We start from the raw sequence: 16,069 nt of genomic DNA, 5'->3' as shown, positions 1-16,069 counted from the left end.
TTCTAATCTCAAATCCACTTGGTTTGATTTCACACATCAATCCTGTTGCTTACCTAAGAAAAGCCATAGTCTAGCTTTATAGGTTGATGTGTAAAACATGTAATGTCTGAGATGGTCTCATGCCACTTCTTAGAACCACACCAAAATTAATTTTGGTGGTAATTTTGTACACAGCAAGGGGGAAAGAAGTAGAAGAGATATAATTTCATGTTTGCTGTTCAACAATTTTTAAAAGTACATATTTATTTCTGTTTATAAGTAGTGCTTTTCAGCTTTAATTTGATACTTTCCTACCAGGTAAATTATCTTTTAATGTAATTACTTTTATGTAATAATTATGATCTTGAAAGTCTGCAAAGTGATTAAAGGGCATTTTCTAAGAGATAGATTTCTGGATTTAAATCACACAATTTTTCTGCTTATGGTTTTAGCATTAGACCTAGTTTGTTATTATCATTATTAGTATTACTATTATTAAATACCTACAAAGTGGCACGTAGAGCATTAGACCTTTGCAACTACAGAAGACTTGGAAAGGTCGGTTGGAGAAGTTGACACAGTCGGCCCCTCCCCACCTCTCAGCACGCTGGTTTTGACTCACTCTAGCATGTTCTCCACAGCAGCACCTGGGCCCATTTAGCAAAGATTTCAGTACAAATCACTCTGAATTGAATAGACATCTCTAAGAAGCATTACAATTGTTGCAATATTTTTAGAAACTGAAACAAGGAAATAAACAACTTCAGTAAAAGTGATTTAAATAACAAATAACGTGTCTTTATAAACAGCTTATCTCCTTGAGAACAAAGAATAAACAAGGAGACAAGAGGTTTTTTTTTCCCCTTCCACTATTAAAGCAGATCACAATATGAATGGGTGAAATGTCATGAATAATTGGAGAAAATCACAGAGTAATCTTCCACAAAAACATCTGATTTATTTAAATTGTCACTGTTTGTCTTATTAGAACCTTTATTTAACCTTGTTACCCACAATGCAGTATTCAAGTTGGTTTATCAAAAAATTACTTTGAAACTAACCACATTTAGAAAATTTTGACTTTCTTAAATGCAAACTATGGTGAGACAAACCTTTAAGGACACTACTTTGTTTGGAGTCTCAGTAACTGGTACTGCGTTCAGTTGATGTGCTTATGAAAACTCAAATTTTGAACCTCAAATCACAGTAAATCAATCAAGGTATTCAAACATTCCATCAGATCTAAGCTCAGGTTTGTTATGGTCAAAAGAAGGCATCACTGTTTCCCTCTGGTTCAGTTAGCTCTGTCTCCCTCTTAGGATCTCACCAAACCCCACCAAGGTCAATCCCCACTGTGGCAGACCAGGCCTCCACTTATGACCTGAAAGCCATAGTCTCTGCACATAAGCCCATTTTCTTGTTGGCTTCTATACAGATCTCATAAGTCTGACTCTGTTCCAAACAGTGTCAAACACTCTCAGAGTAATAACTCTTTTGTTATTCTGTGAAGTAGTACTGTTAGCATCCCTATTTTTATGTATTTAGTTATTTAATTTTGTATGTGTGCATTTGCATGTGAAGACCAGAGTCAACACTGGGTGCCATTTCTTTCTTTTCTTTACTTCTTTTTTTTTTTTTAATGTGTGTGTGAGTGTTTTGCCTGCATGTATGTATCTGTATCATGTGCATGCCTGATGCCCAAAATGGCCAGAAGAGTAGGTCACATAGCCTGGAATTGAATTGAACGGACAGCTGTGGGCTGCAGTGTGGGAACCAAGCCCAGGTCCTCTGCAAGAACAGCAAGTGCTCTTAACTGCTGAGCCATCTCTCCAGCCCAGCTCCTTTTCTTAAATTTAGTTGTGAATATGCACATGTATGTGCACATGCATGCACACGGAGGTTGAAAGACAACTTAAAGGAGACAGTTCTCTTCATGCCACCATGTAGGTCCCAGGGGTCCAATTCAGGTCTTCAGACTTAGCGGGCAAAGCCTTTACCTGCTGAGCCATATCTTGGTCATGGGTGTCTTCAATCAATTTCCACCTTCATTTTGAGACAGAGTTTCCCACTGAACCTGGAGTTCACCGTTTAGATAGACAGGCTGACCAACACCCCTCAGAGGCTCCTGCTGGGAGATGTCTTTTTGCACACTGTGAATATATGTTGTTCCCACTGGTTAATAAATAAGCTGCTTTGGCCCATGGCAAGGCAGCTTAGAGGCAGGCGGGGAATCCAAGGAGAGAGACAGGAAAGAGAAAGGCGGAGTCTGGAGAGTCATCAGCCCCCACCAAAGGAGCAGCAAGATGCCAGCACACTGGTAATGCCACGGCCATGTGGCAACTTATAGATAAATAGAAATGGGTTAAGTTATAAGAGCTAGCTAGCAAGAGGCTTGCCATAGGCCATACAATTGATAATTAATATTAAGCCTCGGAATGATTATTTTATAAGTGGCTGAGGGACTGTGGGGCTGGGCGGACCGGAGGAACATGGGACTGCAGGGCTGGGAGGGGTCTGAGAAAAGTTATGGTTACAGCCTCCTGTTAGGAGTTACAGGTGTGCTCTTTCATGTACGGCTTAAGTGGATGCTGAGGATTAAACGGAGTCCTCATGCTTGAGAAGCAGGCACTTGACCAGCTGAGCTATGTTCAGGCCCATTTATTTATTTGTTTGTTTGTTTATTTATTTGCTTACTTACTGAAGAACCAAAACATCCCTATTTCAAGCAAGCCCCTCACCCCAGCTTGAAATAGGCCTGAGTTTTAAATCCACAGAGCTGCTGACATAGGTCCCAGGAACTCAAAAGCACAAAGTCAGGATGTTTGAGGGACTATCTGGTAGCAATTGATTAACCACAGAATGCCCCAATGCCGGAGATAGTCTATAAAGTCTGACAAACAATGGGTTAAAACTACAAAGTAAGATAACACAGAAATCCTGGAAAGACCCTGAAACTTGAGCCAATCAGAATTGTACCCAGACTAGCACCCCTAACTGATGTGACCTTGTGGTTTTTGCCTTTAAAACCTGAGCTTGCGGGGGGGGGGGGGGGGGGGGGGGCGGCGCGTGGGCACCTCCTCTAGCTGCCGCTGTGTCGGGGTGCTAAACCGAGGTCCCTGCCGCAGCTTGAACTGCTTCAATAAACCTTGCTTTTGCATTTCGGTGAGTTCGTGTCTCTGGTGGTCTCTTTGGGGGTCTTGCACCCAGGGTACAACACTTACTTATTATCTATGTATGGGTCAGGGTTTTGCTATTGTAGCTGTGGCTGCCCTCAAACTTACTACTGTAATGTAGGCTGGCCTTAAGTTTGCAGCCTCCTAAATGCTGTGATTACAGGCTTGCAGCACCATTCCCTGCTTGGTATTCCCACTTTTGAGACAGGGTTTCTCTGTGTAGCCCTGGCTGTCCTGGAACTCACTCTGTAGACCAGGCTGGCCTTGAACACAGAGATCCACCTGCCTCTGCTTCCTGAGTGCTTGGATTAAAGGTGTGTACCAGCCAGGTGGTGGTGGTGGCGGCGGCGGCGGCGGCGGCGGCGGCGGCGGCGGCGGCGGCGCATGCCTTTAATCCCAGCACTCGGGAGGCAGAGGCAGGCAGATCTTTGTGAGTTCGAGGCCATCCTGGTCTACAGAGCTAGTCCAGGAAAGGTGTAAAGCTACACAGAGAAACCCTGTCTCAACCCCCCCCCCCAAAAAAAAAAAAGGTGTGCACCACCTCTGTCAGGCTATCCTCATTTTATTTGTGAAGAAATGGAGACTCATCCTGGTATGGGGTTACAAGTCTCTAATCCCAGCACTTCAGAGGCAGAGGCAAGAGCATCACAAATTGGAGACCAACCTAGGCTATGTGGTGCTTTCCAGAGAGCTTGAGCTGTAAACGAGACTCTGTTGAAAGAAAAGGAAGGAGAGAAGGAGCTACAGAGGGAGAGAGGAAGAGAGGGAGGGAAAGGGAAGGAGGCAAGGCCGGCGATAACGTGCCTAACATTACCGCCCACCTCTTCCATCAAGCCTAGACTAAATAGAATTTTATTTGCTTATAGCGTTGCCTCTACCATAAACAGATTTTTACATAAAATATAAAAGTTCAGCCATGATAAATTTACAAGACAAAACCCAAAAATACTAGAATTGGAACTTGTAAACCATGCTAGGGTTATGGACCATGGACTGGAGCTACCAGAGGGAACAAGACAGAGCAGAACCCTGCGAATTGTAAAGTTAGCCAGACTTAAGTACTGCAGCAGGATGAGAGCAGGCGAGAAGGAAAAACGATGCCTTAAAGTTCCAGTTCCAAGCAATAGAAAGTCAGCACCAGGGAACAGATGCAAATAATGAATGGGACGGTGGTGGTGGTGGTGCTGGTGCTGGTGCTGGTGGTGGTGGTGCTGGTGGTGGTGGTGGTGCACACCTTTAGTTCCAGCACTCGGGAGGCAGAGGAGGGCAAATCTCTGAGTTCCAGGCCAGCCTGGGCTACAGAGCAAGTGGAGGAGAGCAGGGCTACACAGAGAAACCCTGTCTCAAGAAAACAAAAGAAAAAGAATGTCATAAATACCAGGACTTACTTGAGAGGAAATAGATGAGAATGATTTTGAATGAATTTAATTAGTGGTACAACAAGCAGAAATCACATATAGGTGCCTGTGTGAATGTGTGGCCTACTGAGTGGCCATTGTTCTTTCATGTATAGTGCCCTCCCTACATGCATGCATGCGTGCGTGCGTGCGTGCATGCGTGCGTGCATGCATGCATGCACGTGTGTGTGTGTGTGTGTGTGTGTGTGTGTGTGTGTGTGTGTGTGTGTTCTTTCCTTCTTCCCATCATGTGGATAGAATGAAGGTCTTTAATGTTGGTGTCACTTTTTGTTATTTATTGGCGGTGCCTTTTACCAAGCGAGAGAAACACGAGGTACAAGGAAACCCACTATAAGAGTTTTGATTAGAGGAGGGTAAAGAGGGGGTGTACAATTGGCCTACTAGGAGCGAACAGTGTGGAAGAAAGGGGTGGGAAATGGGTGGAATCTGCTTTTATGGGTCCCTCCTGCGCATGTGAACAGGGGCTTACATAGCTACGCCAGGAATGTGCATAGATGACGAGATCATGCATCGCAACAATTACGTAGGACGCAAGGCCCTAGGATGACTAAGCGTCCCACCTGACTGAGGGACAGCGCATGCGCCCTCATGTAGCCTGCGAGTGGCTAGGAATTCTAATAGTTTTATCCACTGAGCCATTTCACCGGCTCCTGGGTGGTCAATATCAGTGATATGCCCGTGATCCAGTTGAAGTAGTGACAGACCGGGGGCACTGGAGAGCTGAGTGGACCACACTTTGACCTTTGGTAGGCGCCTACCAAACCCAACACACAGGTTCTAGATAAACACCTCCTGTGAAGGCACGCTCCCAGATGAAAATGTAGGGACAACTTCCTTTGTAACTGCAATGGAGAGTCACCCCTGCATGTGTGACTGGGAGTGTATTTCCCTACGGCTAACCCAGGGACAACAATTCAAACTTTTCATTGTTTGCTGCTTCTGAGGAACTGAGGATCAAGCCCAGAACCTTGGACAAGCTAGGCAAGCACTCTACCGATGAGCTACATCTCCAGCCCAGTTAAGAGTTGTTTTTAATTGTATTTATCATTATTGTCATTGTGTATGCTGTATGTGTGATGGAAGGAAGCACGTGTACACACACACACACACACACACACACACGGAGGTCAGAGGACAACTGTGAACTTGACAATTTCCACTCTTACATGAGTCAAGGGGTCAAACGCAGGTGGTCAGGCTGGAACCATAAATGCCTTTATCTTCGGCACCATCTCTCGGTCCCCAAAGGTCTTATTTTGTGGAGTTTGTGACCCGTGGGAAAAGACCATAAACTCAATCCAATTATAATTAAAAAAAATTATTGAATCGCTGCTAACAGGACCAACAATCTCTGAGCCAAACTTGAGACTGCCACCAAGGAGGGGTATGAGGAAGGACTTTTAAAGGGGAAAACCGCATGAAGACCTTCCATATCTATGCAAACAAGCAAAAACTGTTCTGCTCTGCCAAGAAGTTAAGGCAACTCAAAGCAGTCTTTGGTATCTGTGGAAGCAAGTTACAGAAGCCAAAAGGCAGTTAGCCATATCATAACAAGCAGACAGTCACGGCTGTACATCTCTGGGTGGGGGTCACCGAGTCAGGGTCACTGGGAACTTATCTTCCGGGGACTGGAGTCAGAGACAAACGGCCTGTGGGTACCAAGACGGCCGCCCAGCATGAAACGGAGCTTTTTTAGCCCTGACACTTGAGTGACTTTCTCTTCCACTATAGAAGTGGCAGTACTTCATTCCATAGGATGGAACAAATGCTCCAGTGAGACGAAAGAGAAGTTTGGCTTTTATAGACAGAAAAAGACCACAAAACAGACAAAAACTAGATTAGTCATTTCAAAATAACTTTCCTCACAAAGCAGGGATGGAAGACTGAGCAAGAGGAAAAAGGCTGCCGGTTACCTGGAATGGCTTAGTTTATGAAAGGACTACAGTATAGAGAATGTCATCATTGGGGCTGGAGACGTCTTGGTAGCGATGTAGAGATGTCTCAGTAAGTAGCTCTTCCTGCACAAGCAGGAGGAGCCGAGTTCGAATCCCAGCTCCCTGTAACTAATGAGGCACAGTCCTGGGCTTGCCTGCAATGGAATCAGCGTTTTTCTTCTTTTTACTTTTGTTTTGCTTTTTCTGAGACAGGGTTTCTTTGCGTAGCCCTGGATGTCCTGGAACTCACTCTGTAGATCAGGCTGGCCTTGAACTCAGAGATCCACCCGCCTTTACCTCCTGAGCGTTGGGATTAAAGGCGTGGGCCACTGCTTCCAGCATAGTTTGTTTTTTTCTGAGACAGGATTTTCGGTGAGGTGACATAAGAAGCCCACACCAACATTCCCAGGTGTATCTTTCAAACTGAGCATCTTTTCCCTCTTAACTCCAGTGCTTAGAACACACCTTACAAAAACTCCAACTCAGCTTTTTAAAAAAATGTCAGGAGTCTCTCAGCTCAGGATGCAGTCCAGGCTGGCCTTGAACTTGAAATTTGCTTATCCCAGCCTCCCAAGGGCTGGCATTATAACTATGCCTGACCTTTTTCCTCGTTCCTCAGAAGATTAGGTAAGCAGGTTAATTTGAGTTTGGTTGCGTGGTACTTTAGCGTGATTGACTCCATTGTTAGTTTTAGCCTGTTCTTTTGTGGCCTAATACATCTACTTAGTCTTATAGTTTTTGTTGTTGTTATTGCTTAGTTTGGTTGTGTTAATCCCACTGATTGAGAAGATCACTACCACAGTTTAAAGCCAAATTTGAAGCAAGCTTTAATTAAATAATAGCCAGGTGGATGGGCCCTGCCCAAGTCCATACCCAGGTTCCCGGGGAAATGGCCCAGAATCAGAGTTTGTAGCAGCTTAAGAAGGAAACCCATAATTCATTGCATTTCCCATCAGGTCCAATCAGGGGCAAGCATACATCCAGACATACCTCCAGCCTGTGAAGCTCCCGTCCACAAGTGATCAAGTACATCAGTGCAGATGGGTCAGACAAACTTGTTTAGGGGAGTGAAAACTTGTGACTTCTTATCTCCCATAAACAATAGCCTCCAGCATTTCAGGAACTCTCCTTCCTTGGGCAAGGGGCTTATAGATTGGAGGCATTTTTATTTTATGGCTCTCTTAGGCATAGAAATTAAAACTTAATGTGTAATTTTGGCTCTCACAATTGATTTAGTTTTTTTGTTTTTGTTTTTTTACCCCCAGAGCTGGGGACCGAACCCAGGGCCTTGAGCTTGCTAGGCAAGCGCTCTACCACTGAGCTAAATCCCCAACCCTGATTTAGTTTTTATTACCCATTTACTTATCATAGTGTATGTGTGCCATGGTTGGTTCATGTGTGGAAGTCAAGAGGACAGCTTGCAGGAGTTGGTTCTTTCTTTCCATCACGTAGGGCCTAGGTATTGGACTCAGGTCATCTGGCTTAGAGGCCAGCACTTTTATCTGCTGAGTCCCGCCAATTGCTCTGCTTTGGTCTTTTGAAACAGGGTCTCATGTAACCCATACTGATACTGAACACTGGATTCTAAGTGTGAGTATCCAAAACAGCCTCCTGTAATTTTTTTTCTTTTCTTTTTATAGATAGGGTGGGTCTCTCACCATATCCCTGGCTGTCCTGGAATTCACTATGTAGACCAGGCCAGTCTTTAACTCAAACTCGCAGAGATCACTTTCCCCTGCCTCCCAAGTGCTGTGATTAAAGGTGTGTTGACACTACACTCAGAACTGTTTATCCCTCTCTTTGGAATGTTCATCCCTCACACAGATACACCCAAAATCATAGGCAACTTCCCAGTCAATCAACTCCAGGGATAGGAAATAGTAAGCACTCAAGCATGTGGGAGGCTCTAATTTCAGTTCTTAGGGAAAAAAAAAGAATGCATACCAATTTCACGTTTCTGTCTCACTCTTTACTTCTGAACCCCCTCCCCAAGACTCTGCTATGTGTCTCTTATCACACTCTAGATGGCTTTTATTTTTTTATTGCTGTTGTTTTGAAACAGCAATTCTGGTTCTCTGGGTGTCCCAGGACAGCCTTCAACTTCCTTCTCGGAGCTCCAGGCTCTCAGTTTCCACTGCCAAGTGCTCATTATGGCGGCACCATTGTTCTGTCCTATGACCAGGCTGTGTGCCACCTCCCCCTCGCATGTCGCCCACACCCACTCCAGCCTTACACAGCCTGCTTAATACTATTTGTTTACAAAATGACCAGAAGGATCCCAAAGCCCTCCAGAGGACATTTCTTTTTTTGTCGTTGTTTGTTTTTTGAGATAGGGTCTCACTTGGAGGTTCTGGTGACAAGAACGTTTCTATTCAGTCAGAGAGATTACAAGATACCATTGGTCCTGGGAGTGGGACCCCCCTCATGCCTCACTAATTAACCAAATATATCTGCCCTGGCTTTTTTTTTTTTTCTTTGAGACAGAGATTTACTATGCAGGTCTAGGCTGGCCTCAAACTCATGATGCTCCAGCTGCAACCTCCTGAGTATTGGGATCACTGGCATGTGCTGCTCCCCAGCCGCCGCCCCCCCCACACACACACCAGAAGGTTGTTTTATGGAGATAAAACCTCTCAGGTGATCTCTTGGAGGCATTTTCACCAGAAAGAGACCTTTAGCCTTTTCTCTCTCTGGTGGCTAATCTTCCTCCTTCAATGGGATTTCCTCAGAACTGCATTCCTCCTGGGAAGGAAAGTCTGGACCCTTTATCTCCCTGTGCCTTGGGAATGATTATGAGACCGACCCGAGGGGCAGGTCAGAGAAAACCCTGAGCTTGCTCCTTGAGATTCACAGTTCTTTCGGGCATTCTTTCTAAACTGCTGGGAGCCTCTTCTGGTGAGCAGACTGTGGAGAGGCCCCGCTGAGCTCTCCTCAGAGCTTATCTGGAGGTCCTAGAAGGGGAACCCAGCTAATCCACACTGTCAGCAGAAGGAAGGTCCTCCTCCATCAGAGAAGGCCCTTGGCTTCCATCCAGCCTGCAACTTCCGGAGGGACGCTAGCAATGAGGGAGGAAGGGGACACCTGCCTAGCCAGCCCGGGTGATCATCGGAGTGACGATGTCACGGCGAGACCACCCTCACATCACTGAGCTCTTCCCTGCCAGTCCTTGGCCTCCCATGCCCATTCTCGAGGAACCACTGCTAAGACAGTGTGGAAAGAATCCTCAGCCTTGACCCCTGGTCACCTTCATCATCCCCGCTCAGGTCTAAACCTGCGACTTGATGGTAGCAAGAATCCTTTTAGTTCGGCTTAGCAAGGGTCTCCATATCAGGATGTCCCCTCTCAGTGACTCTCCACGCACTGACGCCCTTACCCTGGCTCCTTGACGTAAATGCCCACTTGTCTGTGCTGTGGTTTAGTTAGACCCCACTCCGACTCTGACACTCCTGGTGCACCAGTAACCGTCTTTTTTTCTATCCTTCTTGTCATTTTTTATCATTCAGAAGCTATAAAAGAAGACATTGCAGGGGCGTGGCCCACACCTTTAATCCCAGCATTCTGGCTACAGAGTGGATACAGGTGGATCTCTGTGAGTTCCAGGCCAGCCAGGGCTGTAAAAGTGAAACTGTTTCAATAAGTAAATATTATAATAGTGACAAAATAAAATAAAGGAAGTGGGTGGCAAAAAACATCATTGGAGGCTAAACTGAGGGAGTCATTGTGATTCATATCACCAAAGAAGTGCCCTTTAGTGGGGCGGTGGTGGCGCATGCCTTTAATCCCAGCACTCAGGAGGCAGAGCCAGAAGGATCTCTGAGTTCAAGGCCAGCCTGGGCTACAGAGTGAGTTCCAGGACAGCCAGAGCTACATAAAGAAACCCTGTCTCAAAACAAACAAACAAATTGAATAGATCACAAATGGGAAAAGGAAATATGAATGGTTCATAAAATTGTAAAAAGATGTTCACAAGCTGGGCAGTGGTGGAGCACGCCTTTAATCCCAGCACTCGGGAGGCAGAGCCAGGCGGATCTCTGAGAGTTCGAGGTCAGCCTGGGCTACAGGGTGAGTTCCAGGACAGGCTCCAAAGCTACACAGAGAAACGCTTTCTCGAAAAACCAAAAAAAAAAAAAAAAAAGTTCACAGGCACTCAAAATGAGGAAAATTCAAATCAGGATACCATTCAGACCAGTAAAGATTTTAAAAAATGATAACATGCTGTGTTTGTGAAACAACAAAGTGTACTTCCATGGGTTGCTAAATCAAATGTCAAGAACTGGAGAAACGGCTCATCTGTCAGAGCACTTGCTCTCTCAGAGGACCAGGATTTGGTTCCCAGAACCACAACTTCAGTTCAAGGAGATCCAGTGCTCTCTTCTGATCCCTTCTGGCACTAGGTACCTACACAGTGCACACACATAACCACAGGCAAAACACTCTTATACATAACACAAATAAATTTAAACTTTTTGTTTGTTTGTTTTTCAAGACAGGGTTTCTCTGTGTAGCTTTGGAGCCTGTCCTGGAACTCGCTCTGTAGACCAGGCTGGCCTCGAACTCACAGAGATCCACCTGGCTCTGCCTCCCAAGTGCTGGGATTAAAGGTGAGAGCCATCACCGCCTGGCTAAATTTAGACATTTTTTAATTAAAAATTTAATCAAGTGTCAACTTTAGAAAGAAAGGGAGATTTTGCAGGATCTCTATATATTAAGAATGCACCTGGGGGAGGAGGGTGCGGGAGGAGGGAGGACAGGGGAATTTGTGGCTGATATGTAAAATTAAATCAAATTATAAAATTAAAAAAAAAAAGAATGCACTTATCTTCTGGCTCAGTAACTCCAGCTACACAAATTCATCCTACAAACATACCCGATACGTGGGATCTGCCACATTCAAGGCCGTTCACTGCAGCGTTATCAAGTGAAAGGCTACATCCTGCTTAGTGTTTTGTCAACTTGACACAAGCTAGAGTTATCTGAAAGAGGAACTTCACTGAGAAAACGCCTTCAGCAGAGTCCATCAGATCACCTTTATGCACCTCCTCACCACCCAAACGGTGGCTCACAACCATCTGTGACTCCAGCTCTAGGAGATATGGCCTCCACAGGCACCAGACATGCCCATGGTGCACATACATACGTGCAGGCAAAACACTTATACATATAAATCTTTTTTAAAAAATATTTTTAAGAAAGCAGACTGAGCAAACCACAACTTCGGCTTCCCAACTTGTAGATTACAGCTGTGTGCCACCATGCCCAGTTGTTTTTTAAACTTCCCTAGGTACAGAAAGAAGTGAGATTACATGTTATGAGTGTGGAGGTACCAGTGTAAAGTAAGAGATTTCCCGAGTGTATGGGAGTCTCAAATCAAGTTGGAAACCATGCATTTGGTGAACTGCTCACTACTCAGTCTGGGATTTCCTCCGGAATGCTCAACAGCCTGGTGGCAGGGGTGTAGGAGACAGGTCCCAGTGGGAGGATCACGGTGCTTTGAACTGGCAAAAGGTCTAGAAGAGACTAGGCTGCTCTTCGCCACGCAGGTCTTAGGCGTGCCATGATTCAGACCCTGGCCCTGGAGGGCCAGTTACTTGCTTTTATTATTTCCCTTGGAGATTTCTGGGTTTGGGGAAGTCACATTCAAATAAAAAAAGGAAGCAGTTGATAAAACAGATCCTTAACTGACAATTACCATGAAACTTATGGATCGGGTATGCTCGTTCAGGCCTCTACCAGCAGCATTTATTTGGTTGAAATATTGGGCACACTCTTTATGTTTATTGTCCACTTGAACTTCCTTTCTTAAGAGGCTACAGGAGCTGGGTGGTGGTGGTGGTGGTGGTGGCGGCGGCGGCGCACGCTTTTAATCCCAGCACTCGGGAGGCAGAGGCAGGTAGATCTCTGTGAGTTCCAGGCCAGCCAGGTCTACACAGAGTAACCTTGTCTTGAAAAATGAAAGAAAGAAAGAAAGAAAGAAAGAAAGAAAGAAAGAAAGAAAGAAAGAAAGAAAGAAAGAAAGAAAGAAAGAAAGAAAGAAAGAAAGAAAAGTAAAAAGAAGCTATAGGCAATGATATGCATAAACATTTCTCTTTTGAAACAGGGTTTCCGTCTGGCCTGGAACTTGCTCTCTGTAGATCAGGCTGGCCTTGAACTCACAGAAACTCACCTGCTTCTGCCTCCCAAGTGCTGGGGTTAAAGGTGTACAAAACACCCAGCTCCTTATTTTATCTTATTCTGTCTCTTCGTCTCTTTTTGAATAGTCCTGGCCTAGGTGTGGGTTGTCTTCCTTTTCTTTAGTGCTAGGGTTTGAGCATCACGCACGATGGGCAAGCTGTCTACCTCCACGCCACAGCTACAGTCAGCTCTCTCTACAGTGCAGATCTTGAGGGCTGAGCTCAGGTGGTCAGGCTCGGCACCATTTTACCTGCTGAACCATCCTGGCGGTCCTTCCTCCTGTTTTCTACTGTGCGTGCGTGAGAGAAGAGAGAGAGAGAGAGAGACAGAGAGAGAGAGAGAGAGAGAGAGAGAGAGAGAGAGAGAGAGAGAGAGAGAGAGAGAGAATAATTCAGGGAGACTTTTGTAATATTAGGAATATTAACCTTTGTTACCCAACTTTACATCCCCTTTATACTCTATCTCCTGCATAACCTCGGTGGCAGCCCCAGCCCCAGGCCACGCCCCCCATTTTTCATTAGAGCACTTTTTGCTGTTTATTTTTTATTCAGAAATTTCTGTCCTTACATGACATCTTCACGGTCAACGTGACTGGATTTGGAATCAGTAAGGATAGATAGATACCCACTCCCAACACCGCCCCTGGGGCGGGAGTCAGGGCTAAAGAAAAACTGAAACAGAAATACCAGCATATACAGCTGTCTGCTTCCCGATCTTTCCAGATGTAAGGAGTCTCAGCTATACGCTCCCGCCACTGTGAACTCTGTGATGGACCAGGAGCCGAGATGAATCCTTTTCTCCTAAGTTGCTTCTTACTTATCACAGCAAAAATCAGAGGAACTAATACAGCTGTTTCCCACATTGTTTAAGATATAAAGAATAAAGTTGAAATTCTTTTGCAATGTTGAAAGGCCGGCTGGCTATGTTGTGTACCCTGTCTTCTTTCCTAGCTATAACTTCTGCTTCTTTGTAGAGGGGTGACTGGTTAAAAGAATTTGTGTTGGACGCTGTCACAAAATAAAATAAATGAAAAAGTTTGTGTTCTAGAGTTGAAAAGATATACTCTTCTCTCAGGGTTATAAGACTTTTCAATTTTCTCTAATTTTCTTTGAGACAGGCTCTCCGTTTGAATCTCAAGCTGGTCTCCAACGGAGGTCCCCAGCCCCAGTCTTCCACTGCTAGGATTATAGGCACGTGCCACCACATCCAGCATCCATTATTTCTAGACAAGGTCTCTCAGGTGCTCAAGCTGGCCTTGAACTTCTGATTCTCCTTCTCCACTGAGTGCCAGGTGACGGCCATCTGCCATCACCACCATTTAATGTGGTGCCAGGGTCAACCCCAGGGCTCCCTTGCATGCTAGGCAGGCAGGCACTCTACTGACTGAGCTGCATCTCAGACCCTGTCTTTTCTTTCTTTTTTTTGACATTTAAATCTTGAACTCATGTTTTTTAGGCAAAGGTCTCATGTACATACATGAATTTGGTATGTACTCCAGGTTGGCCTTGAAGTCCAGATACTTCTGTTATTTATTTATTTATTTTTTCAGAGCTGAGGACCAAACCCAGGGCCTTTCGCTCTACCACTGAGCTAAATCCCCAACCCCCAGATACTTCTGCCTTTCCCTCTGAGTCTGGGGATTTAGTAATTTTGGTCACTGTTACAAGAACGATTTATTATTTTTCTCTTTGTCATTTTTTGTTTGCTTCCTTTGTTTTTTTCCCATTTCCATTATAACGAGGCATTTGTGTAGACAAAAAAAAATTATGCATCCAGCCACTTTATTCTCTTCTAGTTATTTCTGTGTATGTGTGAATATGGTGTATATGTGTGTGATGTACACTGACATGTTGGGCAGAAGCCAACATCAATGTCTTCTATCACTGTTGGTTATTTCTTTGAGGTATGGTCTCTCCATGAACCTGGAGCTCACTGTTTTGTTGTTCCCTGCCCCCACCCCTGGATGAGAGCTAACAAACCCCAGGGATTCTCCTATCTCCCCACCACACACACACACATACACACACACACACACACACACACGTACGTGTTGCAGTTAGTGGTGGGTCCTCACTCATGTACAGAAAGCACTCGTAATCACTGAACCTCGCCTCCAACTCTTTATCCTTTTCAGGTCTCCCATACTCTGAAAACAAACTGCTAACTCTGGCACTTGCTAGCTTCAAGATCGTGCTACGGTGCTGTTTTTCTAGGCTGGCCGGAAGCGTCTCTAAGGAACGGATGAGAAGCCGCCTATGAGACATGATGGATGACAGCACAATGCAGTGGCTTCTGGTATCTGAGTTCTCAGCGCTCCCTATTTCCTGTCTCTCTCCTCAACCCCTCCAGAGTTCTTCTGTGGTCCTTTTCCCCATTTGTTTGAAAGGTTTATCTAAGGTGATTTCTAAGTGTAATATAGGCACATTTACCATGTAAAAACAAAACCAACTTACCAGCATTTGTGGGAAACAAGAGCGGCAGCTTATCCAGACAGGATTCCTGGGGCTGCTTTTGGCTTGTCTACATTTGTTTTTAGGGGGTGGACCTGTCTTTAGACACAGTTTGACCTTGATTTGATCTTACTAGTTTTTAAAAACTCCACTCCCTTATTTTACTGACTTGAATCTATCAGTGTAGAGCAGGGTGTCCTTGAACTTCTGATCCTCAGGCCTCCACTATTTTGAGTGCTGGCATTACATTACGCCAGGATTCACGTCCTTCCTGGGGATTGAACCCAGGACGTTATAAACCCTATGCAAGCAATCCACCAAGTGAACTGCATCACCAGCTCCCTGGTTTTTTGAGACGGGGGTTTATTTAGCTCAGGCTGGCCTCGAACTCCTGATTCCCTGGTCTCCAACTCCCAAATGTAAGGATGACAGAGGTGAACCGATTCCTTTGGGCCGTTTATTCAAGGTTTCTGGAAGCGAGTTTCCAGGAATCACAGGGAGGCACTGGACGGGCTGTGTAGGCAGTTTTGTCTCCTCCCTGCAGTTCCAACTACTACCTTCAATGCGCCAAGACAGCTAAAATCGTTTCCGGGGTCCCTCCCGGGCGGAGGCTGAGTCAGAACCACCGGAACTCACCCCAACGCCCCGGCGCCCCTCCCTACCGCGCCTGCGCGTCCCTCGGCGGCGGCGCGCTCGCCCGAGGCATTGTGGTCATTGTAGTCCCGCCGGGCCTCGGGCTCACAGGGTCCCGTGACGCCGCTGCGCCTCGGCCCCACCCCGCAGTGTCCCTCGGGGGCCGCAGCGGGGGCCTGCGTACCGGGGCGCGGCGTTCAGCCCAGTCAGCTGTTTCTCTCCCTGGGCAGAGGGCGGAAGCCCGAGCAGCCCGGGGCGGAGCTTCGCGAGGAACGAGCGCCTCCCCCCCCCCCCCGATCCCCCCGCCCGCC

The 16,069-nt window shown here is 45.9% G+C and overlaps 1 protein-coding gene across 4 annotated transcripts in view; it reads right to left on the bottom strand.

Annotated features, from left to right (window-relative positions):
- Positions 1 to 16,053, bottom strand: part of Afg1l (AFG1 like ATPase) — a 189,122-nt gene extending 173,069 nt beyond the window's left edge. Inside the window, exon 1 of one of the 4 annotated variants that reach the window (XM_076552378.1) lies at positions 15,762 to 16,053. The gene's annotated coding sequence lies outside the window, so the exon portion shown is untranslated. Of the gene's footprint in view, positions 1 to 15,128 lie in introns of all 4 variants that reach the window. The other 3 variants (XM_076552379.1, XM_076552380.1, XM_076552384.1) reach the window with 3 other exon arrangements.
- Between the last annotated feature and the right edge of the window lie 16 nt (positions 16,054 to 16,069).

Source organism: Peromyscus maniculatus, chromosome 16 (genome assembly GCF_049852395.1).
Source record: "Peromyscus maniculatus bairdii isolate BWxNUB_F1_BW_parent chromosome 16, HU_Pman_BW_mat_3.1, whole genome shotgun sequence".
Taxonomy (NCBI): Eukaryota; Metazoa; Chordata; class Mammalia; order Rodentia; family Cricetidae; genus Peromyscus; species Peromyscus maniculatus.
This window is presented reverse-complemented; position numbering and strand designations above follow the sequence as displayed.